Source organism: Scomber japonicus, chromosome 2, assembly GCF_027409825.1.
Source record: "Scomber japonicus isolate fScoJap1 chromosome 2, fScoJap1.pri, whole genome shotgun sequence".
NCBI lineage: Eukaryota > Metazoa > Chordata > Actinopteri > Scombriformes > Scombridae > Scomber > Scomber japonicus.
This window is the reverse complement of record NC_070579.1, coordinates 41,491,055-41,513,041: the sequence shown is the minus strand read 5'-3', so window position 1 is coordinate 41,513,041 and position 21,987 is coordinate 41,491,055. Positions and strand designations below refer to the sequence as shown.

Sequence of the window (21,987 nt, the reverse complement as noted above, 5' to 3'; positions counted from 1 at the left end):
GGGAGATATTGCACTGTTAAAGGCCAGGCTACGAAAGTGAGAGATGAGGACGGCATCTGGAATTGCGCTTGGAGGGTCCCCATCCAACAATGGCAGGACCCCCAAGGCTTCCAGGGCTTGAAACATCTGCCGTCTATGGTAGTTCTGGGAGAGAACAGGGGCTATATCCATTACCAGGGCCAACCCAAACTCTGCCGCAAGTGTGGTGAGCATGGGCACCTGGTTGAAGCATGTCAGCAGATCGTATGTGGAAAATGCAGAGAAATTGGACCCACTTTTGAAGAGTGCACCAATGGCAGACGATGCAATCTTTGTGGGGAAACAAACCACCTGTTCAGAGATTGCCCAAAGTCATTTGCCAACAAATTGAAGGCTGCAAAAGTCACAGAAAAGAGAAAAGATGGCGGACAGACAGAACAGTTAGGAGAGCAAATTGAAGTTGATGGGCAGGAAAATTCAAATCTCCCTCCAAATCCTGTGATTGGAAGAGAGGGAACAGGTGAGGAGGGAGTGAGGGAGGGGCCTGCATTTACCCCTCCAATGGAGAGTAGTCCAGAGGATGGGGTGGTGCAGGCAGAAGGCGGAGCTAGTAAGGAAGACCAACCACAGGATGATAGTGAAGATGCCTCCCTCCCCAATGCCCAGCAAACTAAGAGGCCTTTGTCTGAATTGTCCTCGGATTCTCCCATTGTGTTGGAGAAGAAGGGAAGAGTTGCGGCTCACTCAGACAGTTCATCTGTGGAGGAGCCCAGAGTCTTCCCTTCCGATTCACCCAATGAGGTTTCTTTTTTAACAATTGCTCTGCAATCGACCCCCAGGGACTCCAAATTAAATGCAACATTGCAGCAGAGGCCAACCCCCAGAGTCCCAAAGGGGAACAGAGCTCAAACCCTTCATTTTTCACCCGCAGAGATGAAGGAAGAGCTCTGTTCACAAGAAATTACCTAACTGTTTTTTAAATGTGTTTTTAACACCCTCTGAGTCTTTTAAAATGTCTTACCTGTTGTTTTTAACCATACTCATGACACTGACCTTCTCTACCATTAATGTGAGAAGTGTGAAGTCGAGAGTTAGAGCCCAGAGTGTTTTACCCTTTTTAAGTTCCTTTAAGTCAGATGTGTTTTTATTGCAGGAATGCAGCCTACCGTTTTTAAAACATTACAGACAGTGGGAGGAGATGTGGCCAAAAATGTCAATATGGAGTGGATCCAATCAAAACAAAAATGACGGAGTGGCCATTTTAATCAAAAACCCTCAAGCTCTGGTGAAGGGCAGCACTGTGGTGAGAGACAGTCGGGCACTTTTAGCACATTTGGCTTTTATGGGACAGGATTTCAACCTTTTAAATATTTACGGTTTTAACGACAAGAACGACAGGTATGACCTTTTAGAAGACTTGCAGTCCCACATGCTAGGTAGGGCACCTTTAGTTGTAGGGGGGGATTTTAACTGTATTCTAAGTAGGGAGGATAGGAGGAGAGCAGGGGAAGATTTTAAAGTAGACAAAACATCGGTTTTATTGCAGGGCATTTGTAGAGATTTTAAACTTCAGGACTGTTTTAAAATCATGCATCCCAGAGAGGAGGGCTTCACCTGGTTCGGTGGTGATGGCACCAGAGCCTCTCGCATAGATTATGTTTTTACACGGGACTGCCCACCCACCGATGCTAGATTAACTCCTGTTTTCTTCTCCGATCACCTTATGCTCTCTTGCACCCTTTCACTCTCTTCGGGCGTGACATCAGGAAGTGGTCTGTGGAAACTCAACTGCTCCCTTTTAGAAGATAGGGAGTTAGTTAGGCAGTTCAGGGAGCGGTACAAAGAGTGGCAGACCCTTCAAGACTTCTACGAAACACGTGCACACTGGTGGGAAATGGTGAAGGGAAAGACGCAGACTTTCTTTAGGCAGGCAGGTAAGAAACGAAAGAACAGGGAATACAGACGCATGATGGGACTGCAGAAACGACTACAACGTTATTTTAACCTAAACCAGATTGGCATGGATTTTAATGAGGAAATTAAGCAAGTTAAAAAAGAGATGTCAGTTTTATCAGAAATTAAAAGCAAAGGTGTCATTTTAAGGAGCAGAGAACGGGAAATAGAGGAGGGTGAAAAGTGCACACGGTATTTTTTCAGGAAAATTATGAATAAAGGGGGGGGGGGGGGGGCATTACAAAGCTGAAAAAAGAAGATGGGTGCACAACTGAAACAATGGGCGATATTAAAGAAACAATTGAAACATTTTATTCAAACCTGTACAAAGAAAAACCTGTAAAAATGGACATCATGACCGAAGTTTTAAAATTCATTGTAAAAACAGTAAACAAAAGTGTGCTTTTATCCCAGGCTTTTACTTTTTTAGAGTTAAATAAATGTATGACTGGTTTTAAAAAAGGGAAGTCCCCTGGACAAGATGGACTTCCCTTGGAGTTTTATTTGACTTTTTGGGACATTTTAGCACCTGATTTGATTACTGTTTTTATGGATTTTGAACGACTTGACCGGCTTCCTGACAGTTTTAGAGTAGGGATAGTGACTCTCCTTTATAAACACAATGACAAGACTGACCTGAAAAACTGGAGACCAATCACGCTTTTAAACTTTGACTGTAAACTTTTTAGCAAACTTTTAGCGACACGTATGTCTATGTTTTTAGAAGACGTGATTCACCCGGATCAAGCCTGTGCCATCCTGGGGAGGAAGATCACTGACAGCCTCGTACTGATCAGAGACACCATCTGTTACGCGAGAGACAGAAACATCCGGCTAGTAGTACTAAATTTAGATTTTGAGAAAGCATTTGATCGGGTCTCGCACCAGTACCTCTTCCAGGTCCTGCGAAAAATGGGGTTCCCGGAAAGATTTATAGCTTGGGTGGGATTGCTGTACCGGTGGGTGGGATTAACTGCGGTGTCCGTCAGGGGTGTCCGTTATCTGCCCTCCTCTACATCATCTGCATAGAACCACTGGCACAGGTCTTGAGAAAGGACCAACGAATCAATGGGGTAGGACTGCCGGGGAGTGGGGGACTGGAAAACAGGTGTAACCTATACATGGACGACGTGAATATTTTATGTACCGACCTTTTATCTGTCAACAGGACCCTGGACTTGACTGACTGGTTTGGACAGGCCTCTGGGTCGAAATTAAATAGAGAAAAGACCCAAGCCCAATTTTATGGACCATGGACGGCGACTGAGACGACAGGACTCCCCCTGACTGTGACCCAGACTGACCAAAAATACTGGGAATTAAATTTGACAGGGAGGGGGAAGGGAAAACAAATTGGCCAGACGTGGTAGGGAAAGTCAGACAAAGACTAGGATACTGGGGACTTAGAGGACTGACCATGGAAGGAAAGGTTTTAATCATCAAAGCAGTGATTTTACCTTTGCTTTTATTGATCAGTTCTGTTTTTATTCCTCCTAGGCATGTGCTTTTAAATCTGGAGCGAGCCATTTTTTACTTTCTGTGGGGATCCAAGTGGGAAAGATTGAAGAGAGAAATTATGAAAAGGCCAAAGGAGAAAGGAGGAAAAGAAGTACCGGATCTGCACCTGTTTTTAGGAAGCACATACACTACAGTACACATGAAAATAGCCATGACCCCATCCAGAAACCCCAAGACAACTGCAATGACACGCTTCTGGATGGGGTCCTACCTCAGAAAACTTAAGATTTTACATGTGGACCTAAGAATACCTGTGTCTTTTAACCTGCCACCAGCCTATGTTTTTATTCAGAAGTTTTTAAGGCATTTTAACCTTGAGCATGAGGAGTTGCAGATTTTAACTAACCACAGATCACTTGTCTCCGTTGTGCAGGAGCGGGAACCAGTGAGTCCGGTGCGCGGGCTCGCACCCGGCGAGCCCACAACAGTTTGGCGCAACGTCAACCATCCTGCTCTCCCTAACAGACTCCGGGACCTGTCATGGATGGTGGCTCATGAGATCCTCCCGGTCAGGTCCGTCATGCACTCCCGGGGCATGTCAACGCACTCAACCTGCCCCCGACCTGGTTGTGGCGCGCCTGAGTCGGTGAGGCATCTGCTCTGGGAGTGCAGTGCTGCTGTAGACCAGTGGGCAACGGCCGGCTCCTTGCAATTCCCGTACTTACCAGCAAGGGAGGTCCTCACAGCACAACTAGTGCTATATGGGGTGAGCCAGCAAAAAATACCATCCAAAGACTTTGCAAAACAGTGGCTCACCCCAGCCGCCATCAAAGACGCCACATGGACCTCCAGAAACTTGCTGGTAAGAAAGCACATGCAGATCCCCCCCGTGGCTGTGATCCGAATGGCCGCAGCAACGGTCAAAACGGCCGTAGCTGCAGGCGGCAGGCCTAGGACACAGCCACAAAGAAGAATCGCCTCTGTGCCCATTCGGATGAAGGAGCCGGAGCCACACAGCAAAAGGTCACAGCAGCAGCGGCCTGGCTCTCTGGGTGAGGCAGGTGGGAAGGAGCATCAGGGAGAGGATCTCCTCTGACCACCACGACAGCATCCCGAGAGACCAAATGTTTGGGGGAGCAGAATGAGTTACCCTTGGTAGGGACTCACTGCGCTCCTGCACAAAGATAGAATTGAAAAAAAAAACCCTTTTTAACGGATGCACTCCTTTTTATGGACTTTTAATGGACACTCAATCACATAAACACCTGACATATGTTTTACAAATGAACAGCTATTTAACCTGTATTACCATTTTAGAACAATTGGTTTTATTGTTTTAAATATGGTTTTACATACTGCACATATTTATTGTAATTCATTGTATATACTATGTCCACATGTGAATATTTTATCTAAAATGTAAATCATTGTTTGAAATAATTTGAACAAGTGTCAATAAAACTTTTTCGAAAAAAAAAAAAAAATCTGTTCTTATCAGTTTAATATCTGATACGTCCCCTACCCGGGGACCATATATTAAATTGCTTTTTGGAGCAGGGAGATGGAATAGGGGCTTGCTCCGCCCACTCCACGCATCGACCCGGTATTGCAGTACCTCCAGGAACGGTGCACCCCCCTCTCTCTATGTTTAATATGAAAAAGAGACTTAACTGAGTAGGTAGGCCGGTCTAGCAGCACTGACGAGTTTAGATCCATTTCAAGGTTGTTCAAGCACCCTTGAAAATGAGCAAATTATCTTTGTTTCCTATGAATTATTTTATACAACTTTAATTATTTTGCGAGCCTGATCCTAGAATTGCCCATGACTGCCAATGTACAATTGAGTAGCTATGTCAGCACTGTAGTGAGGTTGCACACTCTAGAAATCTGTGCTCATATACAGCAATCCTTCGTAATCCTTATTCATAGAGCAGGAAGCTGCATGCAAAGTTGTGACTCTGCAGATCCACAGCCTCATGCGGCGTGTGTGTGTTTGGATGATGTTTGGAAGGTGCACCATCGGTCCGGATGCCGTGTCTGTGAAAGACTTCCTTGGCTCGGATCTGTACAACTCATACTTACCTGGCAAGGGAGATACCATGATCAAGAAGGTGGTTCACCCAGGGCGAGGCTCAACCATTGCACTCCGGTTGTGCTGACCTCTGCGAATTCCCCAAATGTGGGAATCTTGATTGCATAATTTCTGGTAGTGGGGGACTGCGTTCGCGCTCTCCCCTGATAAGTTGTTGAAAGAAAACTAAACGCTTACTGAGGTTAGAAACCAAGTGAGAAATTGGTGAATTCTCCATTGACTCGTGTAGAGACGGATGTCCTTTTGAACACAAAACGGTCGTCTTATCTTTTGATAGAATGCAGCTCCAAGTTACTTCCTCGCATTGGACTCTGTGACACCGTGAGCGGGACTGACGCTGCAGAGGATCACTCCTTCAACTCCGACACTTTTCCGGTCATCGCTTCTCGGCCTTTTGGCTAAGATCAAGTGTAGTATCTGTTCTTATCAGTTTAATATCTGATACGTCCCCTACCCGGGGACCATATATTAAATTGCTTTTTGGAGCAGGGAGATGGAATAGGGGCTTGCTCCGTCCACTCCACGCATCGACCTGGTATTGCAGTACCTCCAGGAACGGTGCACCCCCCTCTCTCTATGTTTAATATGAAAAAGAGACTTAACTGAGTAGGTAGGCCGGTCTAGCAGCACTGACGAGTTTAGATCCATTTCAAGGTTGTTCAAGCACCCTTGAAAATGAGCAAATTATCTTTGTTTCCTATGAATTATTTTATACAACTTTAATTATTTTGCGAGCCTGATCCTAGAATTGCCCATGACTGCCAATGTACAATTGAGTAGCTATGTCAGCACTGTAGTGAGGTTGCACACTCTAGAAATCTGTGCTCATATACAGCAATCCTTTGTAATCCTTATTCATAGAGCAGGAAGCTGCATGCAAAGTTGTGACTCTGCAGATCCACAGCCTCATGCGGCGTGTGTGTGTTTGGATGATGTTTGGAAGGTGCACCATCGGTCCGGGTGCCGTGTCTGTGAAAGACTTCCTTGGCTCGGATCTGTACAACTCATACTTACCTGGCAAGGGAGATACCATGATCAAGAAGGTGGTTCACCCAGGGCGAGGCTCAACCATTGCACTCCGGTTGTGCTGACCTCTGCGAATTCCCCAAATGTGGGAATCTCGATTGCATAATTTCTGGTAGTGGGGGACTGCGTTCGCGCTCTCCCCTGATAAGTTGTTGAAAGAAAACTAAACGCTTACTGAGGTTAGAAACCAAGTGAGAAATTGCTGAATTCTCCATTGACTCGTGTAGAGACGGATGTCCTTTTGAACACAAAACGGTCGTCTTATCTTTTGATAGAATGCAGCTCCAAGTTACTTCCTCGCATTGGACTCTGTGACACCGTGAGCGGGACTGACGCTGCAGAGGATCACTCCTTCAACTCCGACACTTTTCCGGTCATCGCTTCTCGGCCTTTTGGCTAAGATCAAGTGTAGTATCTGTTCTTATCAGTTTAATATCTGATACGTCCCCTACCCGGGGACCATATATTAAATTGCTTTTTGGAGCAGGGAGATGGAATAGGGGCTTGCTCCGTCCACTCCACGCATCGACCCGGTATTGCAGTACCTCCAGGAACGGTGCACCCCCTCTATCTCTATGTTTAATATGAAAAAGAGGCTTAACTGAGTAGGTAGGCCGGTCTAGCAGCACTGACGAGTTTAGATCCATTTCAAGGTTGTTCAAGCACCCTTGAAAATGAGCAAATTATCTCTGTTTCCTATGAATTATTTTATACAACTTTAATTATTTTGCGAGCCTGATCCTAGAATTGCCCATGACTGCCAATGTACAATTGAGTAGCTATGTCAGCACTGTAGTGAGGTTGCACACTCTAGAAATCTGTGCTCATATACAGCAATCCTTTGTAATCCTTATTCATAGAGCAGGAAGCTGCATGCAAAGTTGTGACTCTGCAGATCCACAGCCTCATGCGGCGTGTGTGTGTTTGGATGATGTTTGGAAGGTGCACCATCGGTCCGGGTGCCGTGTCTGTGAAAGACTTCCTTGGCTCGGATCTGTACAACTCATACTTACCTGGCAAGGGAGATACCATGATCAAGAAGGTGGTTCACCCAGGGCGAGGCTCAACCATTGCACTCCGGTTGTGCTGACCTCTGCGAATTCCCCAAATGTGGGAATCTCGATTGCATAATTTCTGGTAGTGGGGGACTGCGTTCGCGCTCTCCCCTGATAAGTTGTTGAAAGAAAACTAAACGCTTACTGAGGTTAGAAACCAAGTGAGAAATTGGTGAATTCTCCATTGACTCGTGTAGAGACGGATGTCCTTTTGAACACAAAACGGTCGTCTTATCTTTTGATAGAATGCAGCTCCAAGTTACTTCCTCGCATTGGACTCTGTGCCACCGTGAGCGGGACTGACGCTGCAGAGGATCACTCCTTCAACTCCGACACTTTTCCGGTCATCGCTTCTCGGCCTTTTGGCTAAGATCAAGTGTAGTATCTGTTCTTATCAGTTTAATATCTGATACGTCCCCTACCCGGGGACCATATATTAAATTGCTTTTTGGAGCAGGGAGATGGAATAGGGGCTTGCTTCGTCCACTCCACGCATCGCCCCGGTATTGCAGTACCTCCAGGAACGGTGCACCCCCTCTATCTCTATGTTTAATATGAAAAAGAGGCTTAACTGAGTAGGTAGGCCGGTCTAGCAGCACTGACGAGTTTAGATCCATTTCAAGGTTGTTCAAGCACCCTTGAAAATGAGCAAGCCATCTTTGTTTCCTATGAATTATATGATACAACTTTGGCCAGGGGGATTGAGTCACAGCAGATGGCAGGTTGCCTGTCTCAAGGAGAGCAGACATGCCCCCTGCTGGATCTTCATCAGTATCTCTAATCACCTGCGTCGAATAGGGGGGAAAGTGCAGCGTGACACGGTGTGAGATTTGCACCTTGGGGCGGCACACAAAGAGGGAGATTGTGGGGGCATAAGAGGTTTGGCATGAAGGACATTCCACAGCGGGGCTTGTCATAGAGATGAGTCCACAGGGTGTGTCTGAGAGGCTCTCGGTTGTCCTGCTATGGGTCACACGAGGGGATTGATCGCTCTTTTCATGCTTCATGCAAGGGTGCTGCCCACTGCCCTCCGGACCGCACCGCGGCCAAGGGGTCATTCTTCCCACGGGGGAGTAAAAGGGAAGCAGCACCTGTCTGCCTGTGTACTTGCAGCATTTCCACATTTTGACCCTTGCTCCTCTGGAACACCCGAGTAGGACGTTAGTCCTGTGGCTGGAAAGCCTGGAGCTCTTTGCCGCATTTCACAAAATCTAAAAACATGACAAGAAAAAGTTGGCGCCTTGCTCTTGCTGCGCGGTGTAGGGGAATGGGTGTGGCCTGGGATTCCTTTCACCATGTCGGGGCTCACCGTGAAGGGGGTGACTGGGACCACTGTTGTGTTCGTCTGCTGTTGGTGAGCGGGGCGTACTTACTCGGCTTTCTCTTCATCACGTACAAGTCTTTCGCCTTTTACTAAAGACTTCCGTGGAGAGGAACACCCACGAGTTAGATCTATTTTTGGCAGGCTTTGCCGTTTGGCAGAGTCTCATTGTGTTTGTGAAAAGACAAGCGGGCGGCCTTCCTCAGTAAGACGTGTTTTTCAGTGTCCGTTTTACTTTTGCCAACAAGGATGTTGAATCCATGAAGATGTCGAGGCTGGACTTCTCCAGAAAATTGATTCAAGGTACGTTGAAATTTAAGCCAGAAGACTTAAACTGCATTTTAACATTGCCATATAACAAGGGATTTGATTTAAGCTTTCAAACTGCTGTGTTGCTCAGAGAATTTTGGATAAGATTTGAAAATGTAAAACCCCAATTTGCTGTGTTCAATGTGGAGAAACTGACTGACAATACGTTGAAAACCGTTATTGTCAGAATGTTCAATGAAACAGTGAATGCAGATGACATTTGTTTGTGGCTGGGGAGATATTGCACTGTTAAAGGCCAGGCTACGAAAGTGAGAGATGAGGACGGCATCTGGAATTGCGCTTGGAGGGTCCCCATCCAACAATGGCAGGACCCCCAAGGCTTCCAGGGCTTGAAACATCTGCCGTCTATGGTAGTTCTGGGAGAGAACAGGGGCTATATCCATTACCAGGGCCAACCCAAACTCTGCCGCAAGTGTGGTGAGCATGGGCACCTGGTTGAAGCATGTCAGCAGATCGTATGTGGAAAATGCAGAGAAATTGGACCCACTTTTGAAGAGTGCACCAATGGCAGACGATGCAATCTTTGTGGGGAAACAAACCACCTGTTCAGAGATTGCCCAAAGTCATTTGCCAACAAATTGAAGGCTGCAAAAGTCACAGAAAAGAGAAAAGATGGCGGACAGACAGAACAGTTAGGAGAGCAAATTGAAGTTGCTGGGCAGGAAAATTCAAATCTCCCTCCAAATCCTGTGATTGGAAGAGAGGGAACAGGTGAGGAGGGAGTGAGGGAGGGGCCTGCATTTACCCCTCCAATGGAGAGTACTCCAGAGGATGGGGTGGTGCAGGCAGAAGGCGGAGCTAGTAAGGAAGACCAACCACAGGATGATAGTGAAGATGCCTCCCTCCCCAATGCCCAGCAAACTAAGAGGCCTTTGTCTGAATTGTCCTCGGATTCTCCCATTGTGTTGGAGAAGAAGGGAAGAGTTGCGGCTCACTCAGACAGTTCATCTGTGGAGGAGCCCAGAGTCTTCCCTTCCGATTCACCCAATGAGGTTTCTTTTTTAATAATTGCTCTGCAATCGACCCCCAGGGACTCCAAATTAAATGCAACATTGCAGCAGAGGCCAACCCCCAGAGTCCCAAAGGGGAACAGAGCTCAAACCCTTCATTTTTCACCCGCAGAGATGAAGGAAGAGCTCTGTTCACAAGAAATTACCTAACTGTTTTTTAAATGTGTTTTTAACACCCTCTGAGTCTTTTAAAATGTCTTACCTGTTGTTTTTAACCATACTCATGACACTGACCTTCTCTACCATTAATGTGAGAAGTGTGAAGTCGAGAGTTAGAGCCCAGAGTGTTTTACCCTTTTTAAGTTCCTTTAAGTCAGATGTGTTTTTATTGCAGGAATGCAGCCTACCGTTTTTAAAACATTACAGACAGTGGGAGGAGATGTGGCCAAAAATGTCAATATGGAGTGGATCCAATCAAAACAAAAATGACGGAGTGGCCATTTTAATCAAAAACCCTCAAGCTCTGGTGAAGGGCAGCACTGTGGTGAGAGACAGTCGGGCACTTTTAGCACATTTGGCTTTTATGGGACAGGATTTCAACCTTTTAAATATTTACGGTTTTAACGACAAGAACGACAGGTATGACCTTTTAGAAGACTTGCAGTCCCACATGCTAGGTAGGGCACCTTTAGTTGTAGGGGGGGATTTTAACTGTATTCTAAGTAGGGAGGATAGGAGGAGAGCAGGGGAAGATTTTAAAGTAGACAAAACATCGGTTTTATTGCAGGGCATTTGTAGAGATTTTAAACTTCAGGACTGTTTTAAAATCATGCATCCCAGAGAGGAGGGCTTCACCTGGTTCGGTGGTGATGGCACCAGAGCCTCTCCCATAGATTATGTTTTTACACGGGACTGCCCACCCACCGATGCTAGATTAACTCCTGTTTTCTTCTCCGATCACCTTATGCTCTCTTGCACCCTTTCACTCTCTTCGGGCGTGACATCAGGAAGTGGTCTGTGGAAACTCAACTGCTCCCTTTTAGAAGATAGGGAGTTAGTTAGGCAGTTCAGGGAGCGGTACAAAGAGTGGCAGACCCTTCAAGACTTCTACGAAACACGTGCACACTGGTGGGAAATGGTGAAGGGAAAGACGCAGACTTTCTTTAGGCAGGCAGGTAAGAAACGAAAGAACAGGGAATACAGACGCATGATGGGACTGCAGAAATGACTACAACGTTATTTTAACCTAAACCAGATTGGCATGGATTTTAATGATGAAATTAAGCAAGTTAAAAAAGAGATGTCAGTTTTATCAGAAATTAAAAGCAAAGGTGTCATTTTAAGGAGCAGAGAACGGGAAATAGAGGAGGGTGAAAAGTGCACACGGTATTTTTTCAGGAAAATTATGAATAAAGGGGGGGGGGGCATTACAAAGCTGAAAAAAGAAGATGGTGCACAACTGAAACAATGGGCGATATTAAAGAAACAATTGAAACATTTTATTCAAACCTGTACAAAGAAAAACCTGTAAAAATGGACATCATGACCGAAGTTTTAAAATTCATTGTAAAAACAGTAAACAAAAGTGTGCTTTTATCCCAGGATTTTACTTTTTTAGAGTTAAATAAATGTATGACTGGTTTTAAAAAAGGGAAGTCCCCTGGACAAGATGGACTTCCCTTGGAGTTTTATTTGACTTTTTGGGACATTTTAGCACCTGATTTGATTACTGTTTTTATGGATTTTGAACGACTTGAGCATGAGGAGTTGCAGATTTTAACTAACCACAGATCACTTGTCTCCGTTGTGCAGGAGCGGGAACCAGTGAGTCCGGTGCGCGGGCTCGCACCCGGCGAGCCCACAACAGTTTGGCGCAACGTCAACCATCCTGCTCTCCCTAACAGACTCCGGGACCTGTCATGGATGGTGGCTCATGAGATCCTCCCGGTCAGGTCCGTCATGCACTCCCGGGGCATGTCAACGCACTCAACCTGCCCCCGACCTGGTTGTGGCGCGCCTGAGTCGGTGAGGCATCTGCTCTGGGAGTGCAGTGCTGCTGTAGACCAGTGGGCAACGGCCGGCTCCTTGCAATTCCCGTACTTACCAGCAAGGGAGGTCCTCACAGCACAACTAGTGCTATATGGGGTGAGCCAGCAAAAAATACCATCCAAAGACTTTGCAAAACAGTGGCTCACCCTAGCCGCCATCAAAGACGCCACATGGACCTCCAGAAACTTGCTGGTAAGAAAGCACATGCAGATCCCCCCCGTGGCTGTGATCCGAATGGCCGCACCAACGGTCAAAACGGCCGTAGCTGCAGGCAGCAGGCCTAGGACACAGCCACAAAGAAGAATCGCCTCTGTGCCCATTCGGATGAAGGAGCCGGAGCCACACAGCAAAAGGTCACAGCAGCAGCGGCCTGGCTCTCTGGGTGACGCAGGTGGGAAGGAGCATCAGGGAGAGGATCTCCTCTGACCACCACGACAGCATCCCGAGAGACCAAATGTTTGGGGGAGCAGAATGAGTTACCCTTGGTAGGGACTCACTGCGCTCCTGCACAAAGATAGAATTGAAAAAAAAAACCCTTTTTAACGGATGCACTCCTTTTTATGGACTTTTAATGGACACTCAATCACATAAACACCTGACATATGTTTTACAAATGAACAGCTATTTAACCTGTATTACCATTTTAGAACAATTGGTTTTATTGTTTTAAATATGGTTTTACATACTGCACATATTTATTGTAATTCATTGTATATACTATGTCCACATGTGAATATTTTATCTAAAATGTAAATCATTGTTTGAAATAATTTGAACGAGTGTCAATAAAACTTTTTCGAAAAAAAAAAAAAAAATCTGTTCTTATCAGTTTAATATCTGATACGTCCCCTACCCGGGGACCATATATTAAATTGCTTTTTGGAGCAGGGAGATGGAATAGGGGCTTGCTCCGTCCACTCCATGCATCGACCCGGTATTGCAGTACCTCCAGGAACGGTGCACTCCCCTCTCTCTATGTTTAATATGAAAAAGAGACTTAACTGAGTAGGTAGGCCGGTCTAGCAGCACTGACGAGTTTAGATCCATTTCAAGGTTGTTCAAGCACCCTTGAAAATGAGCAAATTATCTTGACTCATGACTGCCAATGTACAATTGAGTAGCTATGTCAGCACTGTAGTGAGGTTGCACACTCTAGAAATCTGTGCTCATATACAGCAATCCTTTGTAATCCTTATTCATAGAGCAGGAAGCTGCATGCAAAGTTGTGACTCTGCAGATCCACAGCCTCATGCGGCGTGTGTGTGTTTGGATGATGTTTGGAAGGTGCACCATCGGTCCGGGTGCCGTGTCTGTGAAAGACGTCCTTGGCTCGGATCTGTACAACTCATACTTACCTGGCAAGGGAGATACCATGATCAAGAAGGTGGTTCACCCAGGGCGAGGCTCAACCATTGCACTCCGGTTGTGCTGACCTCTGCGAATTCCCCAAATGTGGGAATCTCGATTACATAATTTCTGGTAGTGGGGGACTGCGTTCGCGCTCTCCCCTGATAAATTGTTGAAAGAAAACTAAACGCTTACTGAGGTTAGAAACCAAGTGAGAAATTGGTGAATTCTCCATTGACTCGTGTAGAGACGGATGTCCTTTTGAACACAAAACGGTCGTCTTATCTTTTGACAGAATGCAGCTCCAAGTTACTTCCTCGCATTGGACTCTGTGACACCGTGAGCGGGACTGACGCTGCAGAGGATCACTCCTTCAACTCCGACACTTTTCCGGTCATCGCTTCTCGGCCTTTTGGCTAAGATCAAGTGTAGTATCTGTTCTTATCAGTTTAATATCTGATACGTCCCCTACCCGGGGACCATATATTAAATTGCTTTTTGGACCAGGGAGATGGAATAGGGGCTTGCTCCGTCCACTCCACGCATCGACCCGGTATTGCAGTACCTCCAGGAACGGTGCACCCCCCTCTCTCTATGTTTAATATGAAAAAGAGGCTTAACTGAGTAGGTAGGCCGGTCTAGCAGCACTGACGAGTTTAGATCCATTTCAAGGTTGTTCAAGCACCCTTGAAAATGAGCAAGTTATCTTTGTTTCCTATGAATTATTTGATACAACTTTGGCCAGGGGGATTGAGTCACAGCAGATGGCAGGTTGCCTGTCTCAAGGAGAGCAGACATGCCCCCTGCTGGATCTTCATCAGTATCTCTAATCACCTGCGTCGAATAGGGGGGAAAGTGCAGCGTGACACGGTGTGAGATTTGCACCTTGGGGCGGCACACAAAGAGGGAGATTGTGGGGGCATAAGAGGTTTGGCATGAAGGACATTCCACAGCGGGGCTTGTCATAGAGATGAGTCCACAGGGTGTGTCTGAGAGGCTCTCGGTTGTCCTGCTATGGGTCACACGAGGGGATTGATCGCTCTTTTCATGCTTCATGCAAGGGTGCTGCCCACTGCCCTCCGGACCGCACCGCGGCCAAGGGGTCATTCTTCCCACGGGGGAGTAAAAGGGAAGCAGCACCTGTCTGCCTGTGTACTTGCAGCATTTCCACATTTTGACCCTTGCTCCTCTGGAACACCCGAGTAGGACGTTAGTCCTGTGGCTGGAAAGCCTGGAGCTCTTTGCCGCATTTCACAAAATCTAAAAACATGACAAGAAAAAGTTGGCGCCTTGCTCTTGCTGCGCGGTGTAGGGGAATGGGTGTGGCCTGGGATTCCTTTCACCATGTCGGGGCTCACCATGAAGGGGGTGACTGGGACCACTGTTGTGTTCGTCTGCTGTTGGTGAGCGGGGCGTACTTACTCGGCTTTCTCTTCATCACGTACAAGTCTTTCGCCTTTTACTAAAGACTTCCGTGGAGAGGAACACCCACGAGTTAGATCTATTTTTGGCAGGGTTTGCCGTTTGGCAGAGTCTCATTGTGTTTGTGAAAAGACAAGCGGGCGGCCTTCCTCAGTAAGACGTGTTTTTCAGTGTCCGTTTTACTTTTGCCAACAAGGATGTTGAATCCATGAAGATGTCGAGGCTGGACTTCTCCAGAAAATTGATTCAAGGTACGTTGAAATTTAAGCCAGAAGACTTAAACTGCATTTTAACATTGCCATATAACAAGGGATTTGATTTAAGCTTTCAAACTGCTGTGTTGCTCAGAGAATTTTGGATAAGATTTGAAAATGTAAAACCCCAATTTGCTGTGTTCAATGTGGAGAAACTGACTGACAATACGTTGAAAACCGTTATTGTCAGAATGTTCAATGAAACAGTGAATGCAGATGACATTTGTTTGTGGCTGGGGAGATATTGCACTGTTAAAGGCCAGGCTACGAAAGTGAGAGATGAGGACGGCATCTGGAATTGCGCTTGGAGGGTCCCCATCCAACAATGGCAGGACCCCCAAGGCTTCCAGGGCTTGAAACATCTGCCGTCTATGGTAGTTCTGGGAGAGAACAGGGGCTATATCCATTACCAGGGCCAACCCAAACTCTGCCGCAAGTGTGGTGAGCATGGGCACCTGGTTGAAGCATGTCAGCAGATCGTATGTGGAAAATGCAGAGAAATTGGACCCACTTTTGAAGAGTGCACCAATGGCAGACGATGCAATCTTTGTGGGGAAACAAACCACCTGTTCAGAGATTGCCCAAAGTCATTTGCCAACAAATTGAAGGCTGCAAAAGTCACAGAAAAGAGAAAAGATGGCGGACAGACAGAACAGTTAGGAGAGCAAATTGAAGTTGCTGGGCAGGAAAATTCAAATCTCCCTCCAAATCCTGTGATTGGAAGAGAGGGAACAGGTGAGGAGGGAGTGAGGGAGGGGCCTGCATTTACCCCTCCAATGGAGAGTACTCCAGAGGATGGGGTGGTGCAGGCAGAAGGCGGAGCTAGTAAGGAAGACCAACCACAGGATGATAGTGAAGATGCCTCCCTCCCCAATGCCCAGCAAACTAAGAGGCCTTTGTCTGAATTGTCCTCGGATTCTCCCATTGTGTTGGAGAAGAAGGGAAGAGTTGCGGCTCACTCAGACAGTTCATCTGTGGAGGAGCCCAGAGTCTTCCCTTCCGATTCACCCAATGAGGTTTCTTTTTTAACAATTGCTCTGCAATCGACCCCCAGGGACTCCAAATTAAATGCAACATTGCAGCAGAGGCCAACCCCCAGAGTCCCAAAGGGGAACAGAGCTCAAACCCTTCATTTTTCACCCGCAGAGATGAAGGAAGAGCTCTGTTCACAAGAAATTACCTAACTGTTTTTTAAATGTGTTTTTAACACCCTCTGAGTCTTTTAAAATGTCTTACCTGTTGTTTTTAACCATACTCATGACACTGACCTTCTCTACCATTAATGTGAGAAGTGTGAAGTCGAGAGTTAGAGCCCAGAGTGTTTTACCCTTTTTAAGTTCCTTTAAGTCAGATGTGTTTTTATTGCAGGAATGCAGCCTACCGTTTTTAAAACATTACAGACAGTGGGAGGAGATGTGGCCAAAAATGTCAATATGGAGTGGATCCAATCAAAACAAAAATGACGGAGTGGCCATTTTAATCAAAAACCCTCAAGCTCTGGTGAAGGGCAGCACTGTGGTGAGAGACAGTCGGGCACTTTTAGCACATTTGGCTTTTATGGGACAGGATTTCAACCTTTTAAATATTTACGGTTTTAACGACAAGAACGACAGGTATGACCTTTTAGAAGACTTGCAGTCCCACATGCTAGGTAGGGCACCTTTAGTTGTAGGGGGGGATTTTAACTGTATTCTAAGTAGGGAGGATAGGAGGAGAGCAGGGGAAGATTTTAAAGTAGACAAAACATCGGTTTTATTGCAGGGCATTTGTAGAGATTTTAAACTTCAGGACTGTTTTAAAATCATGCATCCCAGAGAGGAGGGCTTCACCTGGTTCGGTGGTGATGGCACCAGAGCCTCTCCCATAGATTATGTTTTTACACGGGACTGCCCACCCACCGATGCTAGATTAACTCCTGTTTTCTTCTCCGATCACCTTATGCTCTCTTGCACCCTTTCACTCTCTTCGGGCGTGACATCAGGAAGTGGTCTGTGGAAACTCAACTGCTCCCTTTTAGAAGATAGGGAGTTAGTTAGGCAGTTCAGGGAGCGGTACAAAGAGTGGCAGACCCTTCAAGACTTCTACGAAACACGTGCACACTGGTGGGAAATGGTGAAGGGAAAGACGCAGACTTTCTTTAGGCAGGCAGGTAAGAAACGAAAGAACAGGGAATACAGACGCATGATGGGACTGCAGAAACGACTACAACGTTATTTTAACCTAAACCAGATTGGCATGGATTTTAATGATGAAATTAAGCAAGTTAAAAAAGAGATGTCAGTTTTATCAGAAATTAAAAGCAAAGGTGTCATTTTAAGGAGCAGAGAACGGGAAATAGAGGAGGGTGAAAAGTGCACACGGTATTTTTTCAGGAAAATTATGAATAAAGGGGGGGGGGGGCATTACAAAGCTGAAAAAAGAAGATGGTGCACAACTGAAACAATGGGCGATATTAAAGAAACAATTGAAACATTTTATTCAAACCTGTACAAAGAAAAACCTGTAAAAATGGACATCATGACCGAAGTTTTAAAATTCATTGTAAAAACAGTAAACAAAAGTGTGCTTTTATCCCAGGATTTTACTTTTTTAGAGTTAAATAAATGTATGACTGGTTTTAAAAAAGGGAAGTCCCCTGGACAAGATGGACTTCCCTTGGAGTTTTATTTGACTTTTTGGGACATTTTAGCACCTGATTTGATTACTGTTTTTATGGATTTTGAACGACTTGAGCATGAGGAGTTGCAGATTTTAACTAACCACAGATCACTTGTCTCCGTTGTGCAGGAGCGGGAACCAGTGAGTCCGGTGCGCGGGCTCGCACCCGGCGAGCCCACAACAGTTTGGCGCAACGTCAACCATCCTGCTCTCCCTAACAGACTCCGGGACCTGTCATGGATGGTGGCTCATGAGATCCTCCCGGTCAGGTCCGTCATGCACTCCCGGGGCATGTCAACGCACTCAACCTGCCCCCGACCTGGTTGTGGCGCGCCTGAGTCGGTGAGGCATCTGCTCTGGGAGTGCAGTGCTGCTGTAGACCAGTGGGCAACGGCCGGCTCCTTGCAATTCCCGTACTTACCAGCAAGGGAGGTCCTCACAGCACAACTAGTGCTATATGGGGTGAGCCAGCAAAAAATACCATCCAAAGACTTTGCAAAACAGTGGCTCACCCTAGCCGCCATCAAAGACGCCACATGGACCTCCAGAAACTTGCTGGTAAGAAAGCACATGCAGATCCCCCCCGTGGCTGTGATCCGAATGGCCGCACCAACGGTCAAAACGGCCGTAGCTGCAGGCAGCAGGCCTAGGACACAGCCACAAAGAAGAATCGCCTCTGTGCCCATTCGGATGAAGGAGCCGGAGCCACACAGCAAAAGGTCACAGCAGCAGCGGCCTGGCTCTCTGGGTGACGCAGGTGGGAAGGAGCATCAGGGAGAGGATCTCCTCTGACCACCACGACAGCATCCCGAGAGACCAAATGTTTGGGGGAGCAGAATGAGTTACCCTTGGTAGGGACTCACTGCGCTCCTGCACAAAGATAGAATTGAAAAAAAAAACCCTTTTTAACGGATGCACTCCTTTTTATGGACTTTTAATGGACACTCAATCACATAAACACCTGACATATGTTTTACAAATGAACAGCTATTTAACCTGTATTACCATTTTAGAACAATTGGTTTTATTGTTTTAAATATGGTTTTACATACTGCACATATTTATTGTAATTCATTGTATATACTATGTCCACATGTGAATATTTTATCTAAAATGTAAATCATTGTTTGAAATAATTTGAACGAGTGTCAATAAAACTTTTTCGAAAAAAAAAAAAAAAATCTGTTCTTATCAGTTTAATATCTGATACGTCCCCTACCCGGGGACCATATATTAAATTGCTTTTTGGAGCAGGGAGATGGAATAGGGGCTTGCTCCGTCCACTCCATGCATCGACCCGGTATTGCAGTACCTCCAGGAACGGTGCACTCCCCTCTCTCTATGTTTAATATGAAAAAGAGACTTAACTGAGTAGGTAGGCCGGTCTAGCAGCACTGACGAGTTTAGATCCATTTCAAGGTTGTTCAAGCACCCTTGAAAATGAGCAAATTATCTTGACTCATGACTGCCAATGTACAATTGAGTAGCTATGTCAGCACTGTAGTGAGGTTGCACACTCTAGAAATCTGTGCTCATATACAGCAATCCTTTGTAATCCTTATTCATAGAGCAGGAAGCTGCATGCAAAGTTGTGACTCTGCAGATCCACAGCCTCATGCGGCGTGTGTGTGTTTGGATGATGTTTGGAAGGTGCACCATCGGTCCGGGTGCCGTGTCTGTGAAAGAGGTCCTTGGCTCGGATCTGTACAACTCATACTTACCTGGCAAGGGAGATACCATGATCAAGAAGGTGGTTCACCCAGGGCGAGGCTCAACCATTGCACTCCGGTTGTGCTGACCTCTGCGAATTCCCCAAATGTGGGAATCTCGATTACATAATTTCTGGTAGTGGGGGACTGCGTTCGCGCTCTCCCCTGATAAATTGTTGAAAGAAAACTAAACGCTTACTGAGGTTAGAAACCAAGTGAGAAATTGGTGAATTCTCCATTGACTCGTGTAGAGACGGATGTCCTTTTGAACACAAAACGGTCGTCTTATCTTTTGATAGAATGCAGCTCCAAGTTACTTCCTCGCATTGGACTCTGTGACACCGTGAGCGGGACTGACGCTGCAGAGGATCACTCCTTCAACTCCGACACTTTTCCGGTCATCGCTTCTCGGCCTTTTGGCTAAGATCAAGTGTAGTATCTGTTCTTATCAGTTTAATATCTGATACGTCCCCTACCCGGGGACCATATATTAAATTGCTTTTTGGAGCAGGGAGATGGAATAGGGGCTTGCTCCGTCCACTCCACGCATCGACCCGGTATTGCAGTACCTCCAGGAACGGTGCACCCCCCTCTCTCTATGTTTAATATGAAAAAGAGGCTTAACTGAGTAGGTAGGCCGGTCTAGCAGCACTGACGAGTTTAGATCCATTTCAAGGTTGTTCAAGCACCCTTGAAAATGAGCAAATTATCTTTGTTTCCTATGAATTATTTTATACAACTTTAATTATTTTGCGAGCCTGATCCTAGAATTGCCCATGACTGCCAATGTACAATTGAGTAGCTATGTCAGCACTGTAGTGAGGTTGCACACTCTAGAAATCTGTGCTCATATACAGCAATCCTTTGTAATCCTTATTCATAGAGCAGGAAGCTGCATGCAAAGTTGTGACTCTGCAGATCCACAGCCTCATGCGGCGTGTGTGTGTTTGGATGATGTTTGGAAGGTGCACCATCGGTCCGGGTGCCGTGTCTGTGAAAGACGTCCTTGGCTCGGATCTGTACAACTCATACTTACCTGGCAAGGGAGATACCATGATCAAGAAGGTGGTTCACCCAGGGCGAGGCTCAACCATTGCACTCCGGTTGTGCTGACCTCTGCGAATTCCCCAAATGCGGGAATCTCGATTGCATAATTTCTGGTAGTGGGGGACTTGTTCGCGCTCTCCCCTGATAAATTGTTGAAAGAAAACTAAACGCTTACTGAGGTGAGAAATTGGTGAATTCTCCATTGACTCGTGTAGAGACGGATGTCCTTTTGAACACAAAACGGTCGTCTTATCTTTTGATAGAATGCAGCTCCAAGTTACTTCCTCGCATTGGACTCTGTGCCACCGTGAGCGGGACTGACGCTGCAGAGGATCACTCCTTCAACTCCGACACTTTTCCGGTCATCGCTTCTCGGCCTTTTGGCTAAGATCAAGTGTAGTATCTGTTCTTATCAGTTTAATATCTGATATGTCCCCTACCCGGGGACCATATATTAAATTGCTTTTTGGACCAGGGAGATGGAATAGGGGCTTGCTCCGTCCACTCCACGCATCGACCCGGTATTGCAGTACCTCCAGGAACGGTGCACCCCCCTCTCTCTATGTTTAATATGAAAAAGAGGCTTAACTGAGTAGGTAGGCCGGTCTAGCAGCACTGACGAGTTTAGATCCATTTCAAGGTTGTTCAAGCACCCTTGAAAATGAGCAAGTTATCTTTGTTTCCTATGAATTATTTGATACAACTTTGGCCAGGGGGATTGAGTCACAGCAGATGGCAGGTTGCCTGTCTCAAGGAGAGCAGACATGCCCCCTGCTGGATCTTCATCAGTATCTCTAATCACCTGCGTCGAATAGGGGGGAAAGTGCAGCGTGACACGGTGTGAGATTTGCACCTTGGGGCGGCACACAAAGAGGGAGATTGTGGGGGCATAAGAGGTTTGGCATGAAGGACATTCCACAGCGGGGCTTGTCATAGAGATGAGTCCACAGGGTGTGTCTGAGAGGCTCTCGGTTGTCCTGCTATGGGTCACACGAGGGGATTGATCGCTCTTTTCATGCTTCATGCAAGGGTGCTGCCCACTGCCCTCCGGACCGCACCGCGGCCAAGGGGTCATTCTTCCCACGGGGGAGTAAAAGGGAAGCAGCACCTGTCTGCCTGTGTACTTGCAGCATTTCCACATTTTGACCCTTGCTCCTCTGGAACACCCGAGTAGGACGTTAGTCCTGTGGCTGGAAAGCCTGGAGCTCTTTGCCGCATTTCACAAAATCTAAAAACATGACAAGAAAAAGTTGGCGCCTTGCTCTTGCTGCGCGGTGTAGGGGAATGGGTGTGGCCTGGGATTCCTTTCACCATGTCGGGGCTCACCGTGAAGGGGG

At 46.5% G+C, this 21,987-nt stretch overlaps 14 non-coding genes and 3 pseudogenes across 14 annotated transcripts; all 17 read left to right on the top strand.

The window, feature by feature from the left end:
• The first annotated feature begins 4,847 nt into the window (after positions 1-4,847).
• LOC128382776 (uncharacterized) lies at positions 4,848-5,027 on the top strand (annotated as a pseudogene).
• A 437-nt stretch (positions 5,028-5,464) lies between these two features.
• Positions 5,465-5,628, top strand: LOC128381861 (U1 spliceosomal RNA). Its single transcript, XR_008323607.1, has one exon. It is a non-coding gene; the product is annotated as a U1 spliceosomal RNA (small nuclear RNA).
• Positions 5,629-5,860: 232 nt separating this feature from the next.
• On the top strand, positions 5,861-6,051 carry LOC128382216 (U2 spliceosomal RNA). Its single transcript, XR_008323706.1, has one exon. It is a non-coding gene; the product is annotated as a U2 spliceosomal RNA (small nuclear RNA).
• A 437-nt stretch (positions 6,052-6,488) lies between these two features.
• Positions 6,489-6,652, top strand: LOC128381720 (U1 spliceosomal RNA). The gene has a single exon (XR_008323579.1). It is a non-coding gene; the product is annotated as a U1 spliceosomal RNA (small nuclear RNA).
• Positions 6,653-6,884: 232 nt separating this feature from the next.
• Positions 6,885-7,075, top strand: LOC128382265 (U2 spliceosomal RNA). Its single transcript, XR_008323716.1, has one exon. It is a non-coding gene; the product is annotated as a U2 spliceosomal RNA (small nuclear RNA).
• Positions 7,076-7,513: 438 nt separating this feature from the next.
• Positions 7,514-7,677, top strand: LOC128381713 (U1 spliceosomal RNA). The gene has a single exon (XR_008323578.1). It is a non-coding gene; the product is annotated as a U1 spliceosomal RNA (small nuclear RNA).
• Positions 7,678-7,909: 232 nt separating this feature from the next.
• LOC128382692 (U2 spliceosomal RNA) lies at positions 7,910-8,100 on the top strand. The gene has a single exon (XR_008323794.1). It is a non-coding gene; the product is annotated as a U2 spliceosomal RNA (small nuclear RNA).
• An 832-nt stretch (positions 8,101-8,932) lies between these two features.
• On the top strand, positions 8,933-9,048 carry LOC128383409 (U5 spliceosomal RNA). Its single transcript, XR_008323907.1, has one exon. It is a non-coding gene; the product is annotated as a U5 spliceosomal RNA (small nuclear RNA).
• A 3,952-nt stretch (positions 9,049-13,000) lies between these two features.
• On the top strand, positions 13,001-13,181 carry LOC128382932 (uncharacterized; annotated as a pseudogene).
• Positions 13,182-13,560: 379 nt separating this feature from the next.
• Positions 13,561-13,724, top strand: LOC128381947 (U1 spliceosomal RNA). Its single transcript, XR_008323623.1, has one exon. It is a non-coding gene; the product is annotated as a U1 spliceosomal RNA (small nuclear RNA).
• Positions 13,725-13,956: 232 nt separating this feature from the next.
• On the top strand, positions 13,957-14,147 carry LOC128382570 (U2 spliceosomal RNA). The gene has a single exon (XR_008323765.1). It is a non-coding gene; the product is annotated as a U2 spliceosomal RNA (small nuclear RNA).
• Positions 14,148-14,978: 831 nt separating this feature from the next.
• LOC128383252 (U5 spliceosomal RNA) lies at positions 14,979-15,093 on the top strand. The gene has a single exon (XR_008323876.1). It is a non-coding gene; the product is annotated as a U5 spliceosomal RNA (small nuclear RNA).
• A 3,954-nt stretch (positions 15,094-19,047) lies between these two features.
• Positions 19,048-19,228, top strand: LOC128382921 (uncharacterized; annotated as a pseudogene).
• A 379-nt stretch (positions 19,229-19,607) lies between these two features.
• Positions 19,608-19,771, top strand: LOC128381940 (U1 spliceosomal RNA). The gene has a single exon (XR_008323620.1). It is a non-coding gene; the product is annotated as a U1 spliceosomal RNA (small nuclear RNA).
• Positions 19,772-20,003: 232 nt separating this feature from the next.
• On the top strand, positions 20,004-20,194 carry LOC128382455 (U2 spliceosomal RNA). Its single transcript, XR_008323747.1, has one exon. It is a non-coding gene; the product is annotated as a U2 spliceosomal RNA (small nuclear RNA).
• Positions 20,195-20,631: 437 nt separating this feature from the next.
• Positions 20,632-20,794, top strand: LOC128382098 (U1 spliceosomal RNA). The gene has a single exon (XR_008323671.1). It is a non-coding gene; the product is annotated as a U1 spliceosomal RNA (small nuclear RNA).
• A 220-nt stretch (positions 20,795-21,014) lies between these two features.
• LOC128382316 (U2 spliceosomal RNA) lies at positions 21,015-21,205 on the top strand. Its single transcript, XR_008323727.1, has one exon. It is a non-coding gene; the product is annotated as a U2 spliceosomal RNA (small nuclear RNA).
• Positions 21,206-21,987: the final 782 nt, after the last annotated feature.